Genomic DNA, 18,172 nt, shown 5'->3' with positions numbered 1-18,172 from the left:
CAAGAGACATAGCAGCATATTATGATTGACTTATTAGGCACACATTTGTCAATTACTCCCTACCTGTGAAACCCTATTCTAGAATCCTGTTCTGAGTACAAAACTGAGAAGGATTTAGTCAATGCCCTATATCAGCCTTCACAGCTTTTGTTTTAGTTAGAAAAATGAGACCTATTTATAAATATAATAATAAAAGTCTGAAAGTGATAAATATGTTCATATAAATGTGTCTATATAAAGTACTATAGGAAAGTTCAAAGAAAAGAAGAATTGTTTTTATTCATGAGAATTTAAAAAATAGAATTTTTGGAGTTGATTTAATTTAACTTGGCCCTTAAAGATTGGTTAAGCTGCAGTGGGCAAAATAGGAGTAAATGTATTGGAGGCATAGAAAGATAAATCAGCAGAGGTGAACAATTAATATATTCATATGGGTAACAGTGTTCAGTATAGTTAGAGTAGTAGATATGTGATGGAAATGAATAGGAACTCTACCTATAAAGATGAATGGGGGACTGGTGTTGTGGCTCAGTGGTAGAGCATTCACCTAGCACATGCAGGGTGCTGGGTTCGATCCTCAGCACCACATAAAAATAAAATAAAGGTATTGTGTCCGACTAAAATTAAAACAAAATATTTTAAGAAATAAAGATGAATGGGGCAGATTGTAGGAAATTGTAGATATTAGATTACAAATTTAGAAGTTAGTCTTACAAGTTGTTGACATCACTGGCTACTTTTCAGGAATGGGAAAATATATTTTTCTTTATGAAAATATCACTAATAAATGACTATAGCACACACTGAAAAGGGACAATCTAGAGGGTATCAGATCAATCAGGAAGTTCTTCAGGCAGTCTATCTAAGAAAGAATATAAAAAGTGAATTTACATTGTTAGTATATCCACTTTAGACTTGTATTGTATTACCTTTAAGTTAATATTTCTTAATATCTGCTTTGGAAAATTAATGTTGTGTTGAAATTACTGGTACCAGGAATTCAAAATACATGTAAAATGCACTTTATCTATACAATCCAATTATTTCACATGGAACTTTCTAAAGTTCCTATTCTCCAAATTCATTTGCAACCAACCAAATTAAATTGATTTAAAAAATGCATCAATTTTACTGAGGTACATGGTGATTGTTTAAATAATAGCACATATAATTAAATTAAGAGCCTATTTCTTAAAAAAGAAAGTAAAGAATAGTAACTAGTTAAGATAACCTGTAATTTGACAAAGAGTTAGAAGGTCTTCAGTACTAGGATCCCGAACATAAGAAATGTTGACCTGGAAATTATACCTTTGACTCTGGAAAGCCCATGATTTATGTCAATCTGTTTGAACATGTTACTCTAATTTTCTGGAAACACAGTCTTTCCAAAACTATCAAAGACTTAGAATAAAATAGGAAAAGGAACAAATCAATTTAAATAAAGGGAAACAAACAGAACAGAGTTTGGTCAATGTCAATCTGGGATGATTTTTTCCCTAATTTTCTGAATTCTTAATATAAACTATCTTATTAATTGTGAAAAATAGCTATGGAAATTTGAAAAGTCACAAAAGATGGGGGTTTCTCATCTCATCATCTAGATGGCATAGGATTCCATTTATTGGGCTAGGCCTTTCCATACTTATTTATCTCCTAGGTGTGTGTTTGCTTATTTCCAGAGATACTAGTTTTGAGTCAGACATAAAAATGTTTCAAATTCTGAAAATAAGAGGTTAGGAAATAGATAATTTTCTTTATGCTTTCTCTTTCATTTTATCCATGTGAGTTAGTGTACCTCTTTAGCAACATCAAGTTATAGGCTGCTAGTTGAAAAAATGCTTTGAATCTCTTTCTGAATTTATTGTTAATAAGACTGCTAGAATTCAGGAAACCAGAAAGAATATTCCACCTTATAAATCATCCAACTATCCCATACCTCTATACAGAATACTTCTTACTGTTTGTGCAAATTGTGTGTGTGTGTGTATGTGTGTGTGCGTGTGTGTATGTGTGTGTGTGTGTGTGTGTGTGTGAGAGAGAGAGAGAGAGAGAGAGAGAGAGAGAGAGAAAGAAAGTCCCTCCTCAGTTAATGATCTGGCCCAATTATTTCATCTAGCATGATTTTTCTACTATTCCAGATTATTACTTCCTAAATATCAAATAATGTTACTTTTGAAATTGATAGTATATTAGTCATGATTCTCTAGAGAAACAGAACCAACAGGATATATATGTAGCTCAGAACAAGAGGGACTAGTGATGCAACCCCTGTCCATAGAAGGCCTGGAAAATCTCTGAAGAGTTGTTGGTCAGAGTCCCCTTTGGAAGAGTGAAGGGGCTGGAGTCTGATGTCTTCAGTCTACCGTGGAAGCAATCCAAGACTGCATCAAGAATTGAGCTTTGCCTTTGCTGCTCCTTTCTCCTCTTTCCACCTTCATGTTTCATCCAGGTACCCACCATATTGGACTGAGCTACTCACAGATAGGTTGGGTATCCTCTTCAGTTTGCTATCCCACATGCCAATAATTTCTGGAGGCACCCTCATTGACACACCCAGAAGCCTCTTAATCACAGCCATCCCTTAATCCAATCAAGATGTCAATTCACATTAACCACATTAATTTTCCTTTACACCTATCTATTATACTTGGTCAAAATGAATACTAGATGCTTGTAGTCTAAAAATGTCAGTTGAGTTTCTTATCAGAATATTCGCCACAGCAATTTCAGGAAAACCTAAATGCATTAAATATTTTACAGAGTTAGCGGCAAAAACACCTAATCCCGTGAGTGCTACTCTGAGAAAATAGCTCTATTTGAAGCAGCTTTACATACAATATTGAAGAATTCTTGGCCATAACACACTAATTTCCCTTTTATTTTTTTTTCTTAACCTGGGGGATTGGACCAAGAGGCACTTTACACAGAACCACATCCCCAGTCCTTTTTATGTTTTAAATTTGTGACAGGGTCTCAGTAAGTTTCTTAGGTCCTCACAAAGTTGCTGAGGCTGGATTCAAACTTGCTATCCTCTTGTCTCAGCATCCTGAGTAACTGAGATTACAGACATGCACCATTGCACCTGGCTAGTCAGGTTTTCCTTGTCCTAGAAACTCAGAGGGTGTCAATTTTCCCCCCTCATTTTTTTGGTGCATTGCAGTTGCATATAATGTTGGGATTTGTTATTACATATTCATACATGTACACAATAACAATATAACTTGGCCAATATAGAGTATAGTAGTTTTTTTTTATTTGTTTGTTTGTTTGGTTACCAGGGATTGAACTCAGGAGTACTCAACCACTGAGGCACTTCCCCAGCTCTAGTTTGTATTTTATTTAGAGTCAGGGTCTCACTGAATTGCTTAGTATCTTGCTTTTGCTGAGGCTGTCTTTGGACTTATGATCCTCCTACCTCAGCCTCCTGAGCCACTGGGATTGCAGGCATGTGCCACCATACCTGGCCAATACAGAGTATAGTTTTAATATGAAAATAGTAATAACAAAAATCTTTTGAATAATTTGACTATTAGAATAGGCTGATGAGTTTCAAAAGTGCCAAAATATTGTTATTACACTGCATTTTATGAGGCAAAGTAACATAGGCTTTGAAAAATGATCTTAGCCATATATCATGTTCATGGAAGACCCAAGAATAAGTGCTACATTCTCATGTTATCTGTTTACTTTCCTTGTAAGTCATATACCATTTGATCATTGTTGCTGATTGTTTCAGGTATCTTTTTAACTATATATTCTGATATTTTGAGACACAGTTATCGATAATTATGCCTCAACCTACATACATATATAGAGATATACTATATATGTAGAAATTTATATAGAGATATATAGAGAAATTTATCTATGGATAAAATCTTGGTCAAAATGAATACTAGATGCTTGACAAGGTATAAAGATTATACCTCAAAACATATACACATATGTAGATATGTAGTGTATATGCAGAAGTTTAAATGTATTTTATATATGTAAATAAATATTATATAAAATATATTTATAAATATTAATCATACATTTATATATAATTGTATATAGATATATAAATGCATTTTCTATGAATTTATAAATATACATTATTAAATATATTATCTATATACAAATATATATATGCACACTATATATCTATATATGTATGTGTAATTAAATATGCTTAGTATAGCAGGCATAATTTAGGCCTTTTCCAAAACCCCATGTTTTCTAAAGGCTGAAAATTAGTCTCTCATAATTAGTCTCCTAAAGATATTCTTTAAACAGAATACAGACATGTTCTGTCACAAAGTTTTCACATAACTGTTTTCCATATAATTTATTGCTTTGTTTTCTAAAACAGAGGTGTGAGATATACCACTTTAATAAACATAAAGCCTAAGCTAATGATAAAGTACATGTATAAAGATATGAGTTGGTGTGAATATACTTTATATATAACCAGAGAAATGAAAAGTTATGCTCTATATGTGTAATATGAATTGTCACGCATCCTGTCATATATAAAAAGTTAATAACAAAACTGAAAAAAATAGACCCAGTTCTAGAGAAATTTGCATAAATGTTAGAATTGGGCAGTAGCTTTTTACTTTTACCTGGTGTTGTTTCTTCTCAATATGCATATGGTTATTCTATAGTTATTATCTGTACAGCATCATGGACCTATGGCTGTATCAGGCACCAGGAAATAGAAACATTAGGAATAATACATAGTTTCTTCCAGTAAGGAGCTTAAAGCCATGATGAAAGATATTTGACTAATATAAAATGAATAAATGATGTCAGTAAGTGATAATTTTGAAAGTTCTGTATTCTCCCTGACTTATAATATGATACTTAAAGTGAAGTGATTCAGATAGGTGCATAACTATAGATAGCTATAGGTAATTCCAGTTTTAACATCTAGCCTTTATGATTCCTTCTGAAATATGTTTTTCCATCATAGCTGGGGCCAGTAAAGGATTATTCTATTTTTTCAGTTTCTTTCTAATTCTATATATTAAATATTTAGTTATCATAAACATAATGCAGACCATATTAAGTTAAAGTTCAGATATTGCATGATTTATTGTATATATTCTTGTACTATTGTTAGTAGTCAATACTTTTCTCATACAATATTTGTACTGAAACTTTGAACAACTATGGTAGAAAACTAAGAATTTGTCAGAGTATTAGAAGATAATGATTCTTTCCATCTTTTATAACACTGCTATTAGTTTTTGGTTATAAGTGATCACTGACTTGACCAAATGATTTTTATTGTGGTAAAATGTCTTATACAAGGGCCATGCTAATTTTCTCTGTATTGTTCCAATCTTTGTATATGTGCAGCTGAAGTGAGGAACAATATCTATATCTATATCTATATATAATTTTAAAGTCCCCAGAATCACTTTGAGAATAAGAATATTTTACTTTTTTCCTCTGGCTTAATGAATTTAAGACAGGTCTAAGAGACCATGTTTAATGATAAAATTGCAGATAGATTTCTAATGGGTGTGGTGGTGTCTTTGAAGAAATCCTGTACTTGATGATGGGAGAGCTGAGGAAAGAGATTACTGATACTGTTGTAGGGTGCCCATCAATTCAGGTAGTCTCCCTGAATTCCTGGGATAACCCTTGGGAACACAATCTCATTCTAATTTCCTAAATTGGAGGTATTCAGTTACTCCAGTAAGTACTCTCTTTCTAATGCATATTCTTTATGAGTATGTACTCATAAAGAGAGTAAGTACTCTCTTTCTAATGCATATTCTCACCTAGATTTATAATAAAATTTTCTGGAAATGCCATTACTGGTTTAAAAATCACAGATGCATAAACTGTCATGGCTACAAGATTCTTATGCTGTATCTTTAAATATCTAGGAACTATATAAAAATGCTCAAATAGTCACTTTAGAAAATGTATAACCTAATCGAATGTACACCTACTATTAGAAGAGTTTATATGCATCAAAAATTCTTTTTACAACAGCCTGCAGCAGGGCCCGGGAGATCCAGGCCAACTGATTCGCGCGGCCTGCCCTGCGGCTACAGAAGGCGTGGCGCCTCAGTGAAGCCATTAATTAGCAAGCAGGGAGGTTAGGGACTGCCATTAGGTGGAATTCCGCCAGCCAAGCCCACACGGACCCTTGGGTCGAGCACGGGATCTCAGAAGGGGAAGGAAGCGGTACAGTCCCATCCCCCACAGCGGACACTCCACCGAGGCAGTCAGCAGCCACCATCCGGGAAAGCTGAAGGATACACCGCCACTCTCCTTCAGAGTGCAACATCAAAACAGGTCGGTGTCATTCAGCTCACCCCCGAGACAGCGGGAATTCGCATAAAATCTCTCCAAGGCTTGCCGGGAGAGGGAGTATCAAGCTGAGCCTCCATAAAGACTAGGGGGAAACTAGAGACACCTGACCTCCAACCCCTCCTCCCAGTAGCAGCCAAAAGGAAACCTGGCTAGCCAGCGCTGGGGGAGGGGCAAGCAGGAAAAATCAAAGTGATAGAGTGCCAGGGATCCCAACAGCCTGCAGCAGGACCCGGGAGATCCAGGCCAACTGATTCGCGCGGCCTGCCCTGCGGCTACAGAAGGCGTGGCGCCTCAGTGAAGCCATTAATTAGCAAGCAGGGAGGTTAGGGACTGCCATTAGGTGGAATCCCGCCAGCCAAGCCCACACGGACCCTTGGGCCGAGCACGGGATCTCAGAAGGGGAAGGAAGCGGTACAGTCCCATCCCCCACAGCGGACACTCCACCGAGGCAGTCAGCGGCCACCATCCGGGAAAGCTGAAGGATACACCGCCACTCTCCTTCAGAGTGCAACATCAAAACAGCGGACACTCCATCCAGGCAGTCAGCGGCCACCATCCGGGAAAGCTGAAGGATACACCACCACTCTCCAACAGCTTGCAACATCAAAACAGCCAGCAGCAGGACCCCGGAGATCCAGGCCAACTGATTCGCGCGGCCTGCCCCGCAGCTACAAAAGGCGTGGCGCCTCGGAGAAGCCATTAATTAGCAAGCAGGGAGGTTAGGGACGGCCATTAGGTGGAATCCCGCCAGCCAAGCCCACCGCCCACGCACGGAACAGGCCCAGCGACCTGCCAGCATGGTAGTCACGACACCCCAATTGGAATAGGGACAGAGCAGAGCCGCCTTCCACTCCCTGAACAGGCCCAGAGAGCCGCCAGCGTGGTAGACACGTCATCCCAATTGGAGTAGGGGCACAGCCGCCGCCCGCACCTGCAAGGGAGACTTTTCAAGTATACAAGAGCAACATAAATAAATAGGGGGTGAATTTCAAAAACACAACAGTTGCACCAAGCAGAAAGAAACGCCAGCAGTATGAAAAGACAAGGAAAGAAAGGACCACAAGCAATGCAGGTCAACTCAACTTTAGAAGAGGTAATAGCTGCAACAGATGGAATGTCAGATAAAGAGCTCAGGATATATATGCTTCAGATGATCTGGAGTCTCAAGGAAGACATGAGACAGCAAAATCAGACAATGAAAGATCACATTGACAAACAAATCCAGGAAGTAAAAGATCAATTTCACAGGGAGATAGAGGTAATAAAAAACAAACAAATAGAAATCCTAGAAATGCAGGAAACAATAAACCAACTTAAAAACTCAATTGAGAATACTACCAGCAGAGTAGATCACTTAGAAGAGAGAACATCAGACAATGAAGACAAAGTATTTCAACTGGAAAAGAACACAGACAGCTCAGCAAGTCTGCTAAGAAACCATGAGCAGAACATCCAAGAATTATGGGACAATATCAAAAGACCAAATTTAAGAGTCATTGGGATACAGGAAGGCACAGAGCTCCATTCCAAAGGAATAAACAGTCTATTCAGTGAAATAATAGGAGAAAACTTCCCAGAATTGAAGAATGAGACAGAATCCCAAATCCTAGAAGCCTACAGGACGCCGAATGTGCAAAATCATAAGAGATCCACACCTAGACACAATATAATGAAGATGTCCAACATACAGAATAAGGAGAGAATTTTAAAAGCTGCAAGAGAAAGAAAGCAGATTACATTCAGGGGTAAACCAATCAGGATAACAGCTGATCTCTCAACACAGACTCTAAAAGCTAGAAGATCCTGGAATAACATATTTCAAACACTGAAAGACAATGGGCTCCAACCAAGAATCGTGTATCCGGCGAAATTAAGCTTCAGGTTAGAAGATGAAATTAAAACCTTCCACAATAAACAAAAGTTAAAAGAATTCACAGCTAGAAAACCATCTCTTCAAAAAATCCTTGGCAAAACATTACAGGAAGAGGAAATGGAAAATAACATTGAAAACCAACAATGGGAGGTAGGACAGTAAAGGGGGGAAAGTAGTCAAAGAGGATAACAAATCAGGTTTAGTAACATCAATAAACAAATATGGATAGAAGAACAAACCATATCTCAATAATAACCCTAAATGTTAATGGCTTAAACTCACCAATTAAGAGACACAGGCTAGTAGAATGGATCAAAAAACAAGACACAACAATATGCTGTCTACAGGAGACGCATTTGATAGGAAAAGATATACATAGACTGAAGGTGAAAGGTTGGGAAAAATCATATCACTCATATGGACCGCGGAAACAAGCAGGAGTGTCCATACTCATATCTAATAAAATAGATTTCAAGCCAAAGCTAATCAAAAGGGATATAGAAGGACACTTCATACTGCTCAAGGGAACCATACACCAACAAGACATAACAATCATAAATATATATGCCCCAAATAATGGTGCAGCTGTGTTCATCAAGCAAACTCTTCTCAAGTTCAAGAGTCTAATAGACCACCATACAATAATCATGGGAGACTTCAACACACCTCTCTCACCACTGGACAGATCTTCCAAACAAAAGTTAAATAAGGAAACTATAGAACTCAATAACACAATTAACAACCTAGACTTAATTGACATATATAGACTATACCACCCAACATCAAGTAGCTACACTTTTTTCTCAGCAGCACATGGAACCTTCTCAAAAATAGACCATATACTATGTCACAGGGCAACTCTTAGACAATACAAAGGGGTAGAGATAATACCATGCATCTTATCTGATCATAATGGAATGAAACTGAAAATCAATGATAAAAGAAGAAAGGAAAAATCAAGCATCACCTGGAGAATGAACAATAGGTTGCTGAGTGATCAATGGGTTTTAGAAGACATAAAGGAGGAAATTAAAAAATTCCTAGAGTTAAATGAAAACACAGACACAACATATCGGAATCTATGGGACACATTGAAAGCAGTTCTAAGAGGAAAATTCATTGCTTGGAGTTCATTCCTCAAAAAAAGAAAAAACCAACAAATAAATGATCTCATACTTCATCTCAAAATCCTAGAAAAAGAAGAGCAAAACAACAGCAAAAGAAGTAGAAGGCAAGAAATAATTAAAATCAGAGCTGAAATTAATGAAATTGAAACAAAAGAAACAATTGAAAAAATTGACAAAACTAAAAGCTGGTTCTTTGAAAAAATAAATAAAATTGACAGACCCTTAGCCATGCTAACGAAGAGAAGAAGAGAGAGAACCCAAATTACTAGCATACGGGATGAAAAAGGCAATATCACAACAGACACTTCAGAAATACAGAAGATAATCAGAGACTATTTTGAATCCTTATACTCCAATAAAATAGAAGATAGTGAAGGCATAGATAAATTCCTTGAGTCCTATGATCTGCCCAGATTGAGCCAGGAGGATATAGACAACCTAAACAGACCAATAACAATAGAGGAAATAGAAGAAACCATCAAAAGACTACCAACTAAGAAAAGCCCAGGACCGGATGGGTATACAGCAGAGTTTTACAAAACCTTTAAAGAGGAACTAACACCAATACTTTTCAAGCTATTTCAGGAAATAGAAAAAGAGGGAGAACTTCCAAATTCATTCTACGAGGCCAACATCACCCTGATTCCGAAACCAGACAAAGACACATCAAAGAAGGAAAACTACAGACCAATATCTCTAATGAACCTTGACGCAAAAATCCTCAATAAAATTCTGGCGAATCGGATTCAAATACATATCAAAAAAATTATACATCATGATCAAGTAGGATTCATCCCTGGGATGCAAGGCTGGTTTAATATACGGAAATCAATAAATGTTATTCACCACATCAATAGACTTAAAAATAAGAACCATATGATCATCTCAATAGATGCAGAAAAAGCATTCGACAAAGTACAGCATCCCTTTATGTTCAAAACGCTAGAAAAATTAGGGATAACAGGATCATACCTCAACATTGTAAAAGCAATCTATGATAAGCCACAGGCCAGCATCATTCTGAATGGAGAAAAATTGAAGGCATTCCCTCTAAGATCTGGTACAAGACAGGGATGCCCTCTCTCACCACTTCTGTTCAACATAGTCCTTGAAACACTGGCCAGAGCAATTAGACAGACAAAAGAAATTAAAGGCATAAAAATAGGAAAAGAAGAACTTAAATTATCACTATTTGCAGATGATATGATTCTATACCTAGCAGACCCAAAAGGGTCTACAAAGAAGCTATTAGAGCTAATAAATGAATTCAGCAAAGTGGCAGGATATAAGATCAACACGCATAAATCAAAGGCATTCCTGTATATCAGCGACAAATCCTCTGAAACGGAAATGAGGACAACTACTCCATTCACAATATCCCCCCAAAAAATAAAATACTTGGGAATCAACCTAACAAAAGAGGTGAAAGATTTATACAATGAAAATTACAGAACCCTAAAGAAAGACATAGAAGAAGACCTCAATAGGACACCCATAGCGCTAGAGTTAACAAATAGAATAAACAAATGGGACTTACTCAAACTAAAAAGTTTTTTCTCAGCAAAAGAAACAATAAGAGAGATAAACAGGGAGCCTACATCCTGGGAACAAATCTTTACTCCACACACTTCAGATAGAGCCCTAATAACCAGAATATACAGAGAACTCAAAAAATTAGACAATAAGATAACAAATAACCCAATCAATAAATGGGCCAAGGACCTGAACAGACACTTCTCAGAGGAGGACATACAGTCAATCAACAAGTACATGAAAAAATGCTCGCCATCGCTAGCAGTCAGAGAAATGCAAATCAAAACTACCCTAAGATACCATCTCACTCCAGTAAGACTGGCAGCCATTAGGAAGTCAAACAACAATAAGTGCTGGAGAGGATGCGGGGAAAAGGGCACTCTTGTTCATTGCTGGTGGGACTGCAAATTGGTGCAGCCAATTTGGAAAGCAGTATGGAGATTTCTCGGAAAGCTGGGAATGGAACCACCATTTGACCCAGCTATTCCCCTTCTCGGTCTATTCCCTAAAGCCCTAACAAGAGCATGCTACAGGGACACTGCTACATCGATGTTCATAGCAGCTCAATTCACGATAGCAAGACTGTGGAACCAGCCTAGATGCCCTTCAATAGATGAATGGATAAAAAAAAAATGTGGCATTTATACACTATGGAGTATTACTCTGCATTAAAAAATGACAAAATCATAGAATTTGGAGGGAAATGGATGGCATTAGAGCAGATTATGCTAAGTGAAGCTAGTCAATCTTTAAAAAACAAATACCAAATGACTCCTTTGATATAAGTGGAGTTAACAAGGACAGGGTAGGGACGAAGAGCTTGAGAAGAAGATTTACATTAAACAGGGATGAGAGGTGGGAGGGAAAGGGAGTGAGAAGGGAAATTGCATGGAAATGGAAGGCGATCCTCAGGGTTATACAAAATGTCATATAAGAGGAAAGGAGGGGTAAGACAAGATAATACAAATGGAAGAAATGATTTACAGTAGAAGGGGTAGAGAGAGAAAAGGGGAGGGGAGGGGAGGGGAGGGGAGGGGGGATAGTAGAGAATAGGACAGACAGCAGAATACATCAGACACTAGAAAGGCATTATGTCAATCAATGGAAGGGTAACTGATGTGATACAGCAATTTGTATACGGGGTAAAAGCGGGAGTTCATAATCCACTTGAATCAAACCGTGTAATATGATGTATTAAGAACTATGTAATGTTATGAACGACCAATAAAAAAAATTCTTTTTAAATATTTTAGGTGTAAATGGACACAATGCCTTTATTTATTTATTTATTTTTATATACTGCTGGGGATCGAGCCCAGTGCCTCACACATGCTAGGCAAGTACTCTATCACTGAGCTATAATCCCAACCCAGGTTAAATATGCTTTAAAAAGAAAATAGTCTATTGAGTAGTACAGCAAGATAATTGATAGTTTTCTTACTAAGTAAGTATAAAAAGCTGAAACTTTTCCAATTTAAAATGATTTCACCAGTAACAGGTATAACTCAATTAAATATACAGACAGAAAAAAATTAGTCAAGGAAATTGTGTTGAGCTTATATCCTAGCTAAAAAATAATTAGTGCAATATCAATCAAAGTGTGTTCTATATAATATTAATGTCTTAAGAGTTTATACTAGTTATCCTATTCTATGCTTATTTAGGAAATTAATAGTAAGTATTATATCCAAAAAGCTTTTAAAATTATCTACAATAAAGAAATCCAGACCTATCTAGATAACCTGAATTTAATCTCCAATTTCAAATTTATTTGCGGTTTCACATTAGAACATTTATTCAGATTCTGTGCTTCAGTATTCTTATATAAAAATGCAAACAATAATGGTATTTCCTGCTTAAGGTTGGTATGGATATTAAATGACTTAATATAGGTAAAGAACTTAAAAGAGTGTATGCTATATGACTTAAGTGCTATATAAGGTTTTTGTTATGAATCTAATGTTGTGTAATTTGGCTTTCAACTCCCTTACTTCTCTTCCTTCTTCCATTTTTAAAACAGGTTTTATTTTTAACTTTTTGTGTAATAAATATTCAAATGGCACATAGGAAATGTATCACTTAATAGAATGTACACCTACTATTAGAAGAGTTTATATGTGTCAAAAATTCTTTTTAAATGTTTTTGGAAAATGTGGATACAAATCAGTTTTGATAAATTGCTGAAATCTTGCTTATAATTTTAACAGTAGATGAAATGGGACTATTTGAAGAAATTATTTGACTTTCAAACTTTTAAATGCTTATTATGCATTTTCAGAAGTCTATAAGAAAATAAGCAGTTGCTTAGCAACTTGGAATTTTGTTAGGCAGTTCAGGATGTGGAGAAGCAGTTTGTTCAAAATAGCAGCCAGGCTTCTCCTGGTCTCTGATTTGGTTGCCTCTCTGTAGTGCTGTGTTGCTTGCCCTACCAACGCTTCCTATGATTTCATTTTTTCTGCTCTATTCTGAATTGCAAATTCACTGTCTTATGTACATCCTCCAGTCTGTTGTCTTTATAGGGCAAGGTGAACTTTGGTACAGATGTGTTGTCTCCTTTCTTAATATCTATGTGTAATTCAAGCAAGTTTTCAAAATATCTTTGGCTATGTAAACAGCAGCTATCTAGGTTGTAAGAACTTCCCAAATTGTATTTTTTCAACCTTTACCTCACAGCCATAGCATTGAACTAAGTAATTTTTTATGTTGTACTTATCCCTGAATGCCAAACTTAAGAACTATTGTAATATTGTACTGTAAGTACTTATATGTAGCTTAGGTAGCTTCTCTGTTTTTAATTTTTTTTTTTTACTCTTAGATCCTATGGATTTCACCTTAGTTTCATTCTGAATTTTTTAGAGTCCAGGTATTTTTCTGAATATAGTTCAGAGCATTAACATCTCCTGAAAATAAACCTGAATACTACTTCTGCTTAGAAAAACTTATATATTGCCAATTGATTTATAGGGAATTTCAAAACTGTTACCACTAGATTCAATGTAGTATATCACATTAACATTTCGTATCACCAGATGTTTCATTATTCATATTGTAGTACATCATACTTGACCCAAAGTAGCTTTGAATTCAAATAACAAACAAACAAACACAGGGTACTTGACGGGTAGACTGAAATAATGTGGCAGGTCTAAACTGCTTTTCATTTTTGGGAGGATATTATTAATTGGAATGCCTTGTCTCTTAATTTAATTAAATGTTTTTTAAGTATAAAACCATATTGCAGTGAACTGACTTGCCATTTCATTTAATTAATTGAAAACCTCAAGATTTGATTACTCCTAGTTCTGCTTTAGTTAATTTACTTGTTCACAGTTTTGACAGAAAAGCTTTTAAACTAATGTGAAGGGATGGACACAGTATAACCAATTAGGAAATGCTAAATTTGCCTCACTTTTTGTTCAGTTCACTACTGAGGACCCAAACTTACTAATTTCTCCCTGTAAATATTATTGGAATTCATAGATTCCCCCCATACTTCTAGTGTAAGGACTACACATCACATGAAGTTGTAAGTCTAATGCTTGTTTACTATTGAGAAAGGAGTGCAAGAAATTAAAAAAAAAGCATGAATAATAAAAGAAAAATCCCCCAGGTATTTCAAAGAACTATACAATGCAAAGGAAATTTCCATGTAATATTTGAAGGAACTTAAGGACAATGAAGTCCAGTTCCTTAATTTTGCATATGAATAAATGGAGGTACATAACATTTATGTGACACAATTTCTGCTTTTTTCTTTTCAATGACTCATAGGGCAGTGATCCATTTCAGAGGTTTTTTTTTAATATTTACTTTTAGTTGTAGTTGGACACAATACCTTTACTTAATTTTTATGTGATGCTGAGGATCAAACCCAGGGCCTCCCACATGCTAGGCGAATGCTTTACCACTGAGCCACAACTCCAGCCCCCATTTTAGAGTATTTTTTAAAAATTAAAATCAAAATTATGAATGTGTGGATTATTGGACAAAGCACATAGGTGAAAAGTCATGACATGAGTTCCCTTTTTAACCCTACTACTGATTGGCTGTTATCTTAAGCCCCTCTCTCACTTTTCCTCTGTGAACCTGAGAGTTTTTACCTATAAAATCCAGAAGCTGGTTTTGCTATTAAATGAAATTCTCACTCTTTAGTACTTTCCTCAATATTGTAATCCTGAAGTAGGACCTTCTATACTTCAAAATAATAGCATAAAGTCATATATAGACAATTATGATATGTGGGACTTTTTTCATACTTTTACACTGAATTTTAGGTTAAGAAAAGGGTGTGGAAAAATACAAAGTGAGAAAAGATTATTCATTAACAAACTTGTTTTGGAAAAACAGGATATACAGAAGCAGAAGGAAATCTGACCCTAATTAATACCAAACACAAAAATAATCTAAAAATGAATTAAACATAAAACCTAATAGAGTAACTTATAGCAGAAAATATAGGGAAAATTCTTCTTGACATTGGGCTTGGCCATCATTTCTTTCAAATGATACCAAAAGCACAGGCAACAAAAACAAAACACACAAGCATGACTACATCAACTAAATGGCTTCTGAAGAGAAAAGAATCAACATAGTGAAAAGGCACCCTATAGAATAGGAGAAAATATTTTCAGACCATGAATCAGATAAAGGGATAATACATAAGAAGACACACAGTATTATGAAAACATGTTCAATATCAATAACCTCAGGGAAATACAAGTCAAAATCACAATAAACTATCACCTCATATCTGTTAGGATATCTATTATTTATTTTAAAAATAATAGTAGACAAGGATGTGGAGAAATGTGAACTCTTGCACACTATTGCTGAAAATTTAAATTGGTGCATCCACTAGGGGAAGAGTATGTAGGTTCCTCAGATATTAAAAATAGATCTACCACATGACCCAACAATCCCAATTCTGAGTATATATCTAAAGGAGTCAACATTAAGATATTAAATATATATCTTAATTTCTATTTCATCTACAGTATTATTCATAATAGCAACCTAAATGTACACAAAAGTGCTGTGTTTGTGTGTGTGTGTATCATACAATGGAAAGTTATTCATCCTTAAAAACGAAGGAAATGTTATCATTTATTAAAACATAGATAGGGGCTGGGGATATGGCTCAAGCGGTAGCGTGCTCGCCTGGCATGGGCGCGGCCCAGGTTCAATCCTCAGCACCACATACAAACAAAGATGTTGTGTCCTCCAAAAACTAAAAAAATAAATATTAAAAATTCTCTCTCTCTCTCTCTCTCTCTCTCTCTCTCTCTCTCTCTCTAAAGAAACATGGATAAACCTGGAAGATGCTATACTAAAGTGAAGATACAAAGGAACAAATATTGCAGCATATCACTTATCTGATGATTCTAAAATATTGAGACTCAGAACTGGTGAACAAAATAGACATTGTCATGACCCAGGGGGGAGAGGAAACAGGGACCTAGTAGTCAAAGTACAACGTTTTGCATACTTTAAATTTTTCTAAAATAGATCTTATATTAAGTGTTCTTAACATTTATGAAAAATAATACAGTGCATGAGAGGAATATTATTGAGATAAATGGCAGGTTTATGGCATAGATTGTACTGATAGTTTCATTGGGTTTGTACTTACCTCCAAAGTCATCTGTTTTAGTCAGCTTTTTCGCCACTGTGACTAAAAAGACCTAATAAGTACAATTAGAAGAGGAGAAGTTTATTTTGTGGCTCACAGTTTCAGAACTCTCAGTCCATACGTGGCCTACTCCATTACTTAGGGCCTAAGATGAGGCAGAACATCATGGTGGAATAGTGTGACAGAGACAAACACCTTAGGGCATGGCCACCCAGAAGAAGTGAGAAAGAGAGAGCTCTCCTCATCACAACAAGTATAAATCCCAAAGGCACTACTCCAAGGATCCACCTCCTCCAGCCACACACTACGTGCCTATAGTCACCACCCAGTTAAATCCTATCAGGGTAATAATGCACTGATTAGGTCAAAACTCTCATAATCCAGTTATTTCACCTCTAAACACTTTTTAGCCTTGATTTACACATGAGCTTTTGGGGAACACCTAACATCAAATTTTATACATTGTATATTTATAGCTTTTTTATGTCAGTCATGCCTCAATACAGTGTTTTAATAAGAAACAGTAAATCCAATAATTTAATAAATGTTAATTACAAAAGGGAAAATATGGAGTACCTTAAAAGCTGTGCACTTTCACATGTTAAATAATTACATTAGCTAGAATTTAATCCAATAAAAAACTTGATGAACAAGAATGGAAGGTACTAAGGTTACAGAAGTAAATATTCAAATATTTGAAAGTGAAAAATGTGTTTCTTCAATAACACTGAATCTCTGTCTTTTCAAATCTATTTTATTAATTTAAATATATGTGCTTTGAACATAATATAAAATAAGCATTATTTTCAGAATCAAAGATGTATGTGTAGATATTTACCTATAATTATGTAACTTCACTTTTAAAAGCATCTTTTCATTCTCATTATACTTACGATTTTCTAGTTTTCTGATCCAAGCTGATATCTTGGATCCAAAGTAAAATTTAACTAACTAACTCACAAATTTAGCTTTAACAATTATTGTCTTTATATACTCTCAAGGATGAATTTTGAGAACTTGTGGACAGTTGCTGATTATTTTCTTTTAAATCCTTCAGTGGTACACCAAGAGAAACCCTGAAAATAAGAATATAACTTGTTATGGGGCAGGTCTCTCAGAAAACACATAAAGTCCCAGTTTTGTCCAAACCAAAGAGTGTTTATTTAGCCAGATGGCTGTTGACTTCTCCCCACAGGATCCATAACTATCTCTGCAAGGAACTGCCCGAGCCTGAGCCGTTTAGGATATTTAAAGGCAAAAACCACATCTGGGTTGACATAGCTGCAAGCAAGCAGGTACAGAAGCTGAACTGGGCAGTTAGAGAAACAATTCAATGGGTACATTAATATTTCCCAGGGGACTTTCCAGGTTGGCATAGCAGCAAGCAAGCAGAGGGAAGTGGCTCAAAATGACCTTAGTTCAGTATATGTTAGAGAATGGTTACTAATGTTTATTTTACTTTTTTTCTTTCTTTCTTTTTTATTTTTTTTAACAGATGCAGAAGGCAGATGAAGAAGTGGTTATTTATATTGAGGGAATAAGACTTGATACTCAATGTACATGTAAGGTTAACGATGGAGGCAGAACCACCATGAGGCCATCCCTCAGCAGACTCTGGGTCTTTCTTTTTATTTTTATTTTTTTTATTTTTTAATTTTTTAATTTTTTTTTGTAGTTCAATCTTTTTTTATTATT

The 18,172-nt window shown here is 35.6% G+C and overlaps 1 protein-coding gene and 1 non-coding gene across 2 annotated transcripts in view; one reads left to right on the top strand and one right to left on the bottom strand.

Moving 5' to 3' along the window:
* Positions 1 to 18,172, top strand: part of Dach2 (dachshund family transcription factor 2) — a 527,975-nt gene that overhangs the window by 316,397 nt on the left and 193,406 nt on the right. The gene's annotated exons all lie outside the window — the stretch shown is intronic.
* LOC113199562 (U6 spliceosomal RNA) lies at positions 5,259 to 5,360 on the bottom strand. Its single transcript, XR_003302969.1, has one exon. It is a non-coding gene; the product is annotated as a U6 spliceosomal RNA (small nuclear RNA).

Source organism: Urocitellus parryii, chromosome X (genome assembly GCF_045843805.1).
Source record: "Urocitellus parryii isolate mUroPar1 chromosome X, mUroPar1.hap1, whole genome shotgun sequence".
In the NCBI taxonomy this organism is placed as follows: Eukaryota; Metazoa; Chordata; class Mammalia; order Rodentia; family Sciuridae; genus Urocitellus; species Urocitellus parryii.
The sequence above is the reverse complement of the archived record's forward strand: the minus strand, read 5'-3'. Positions and strand labels throughout refer to the sequence as shown.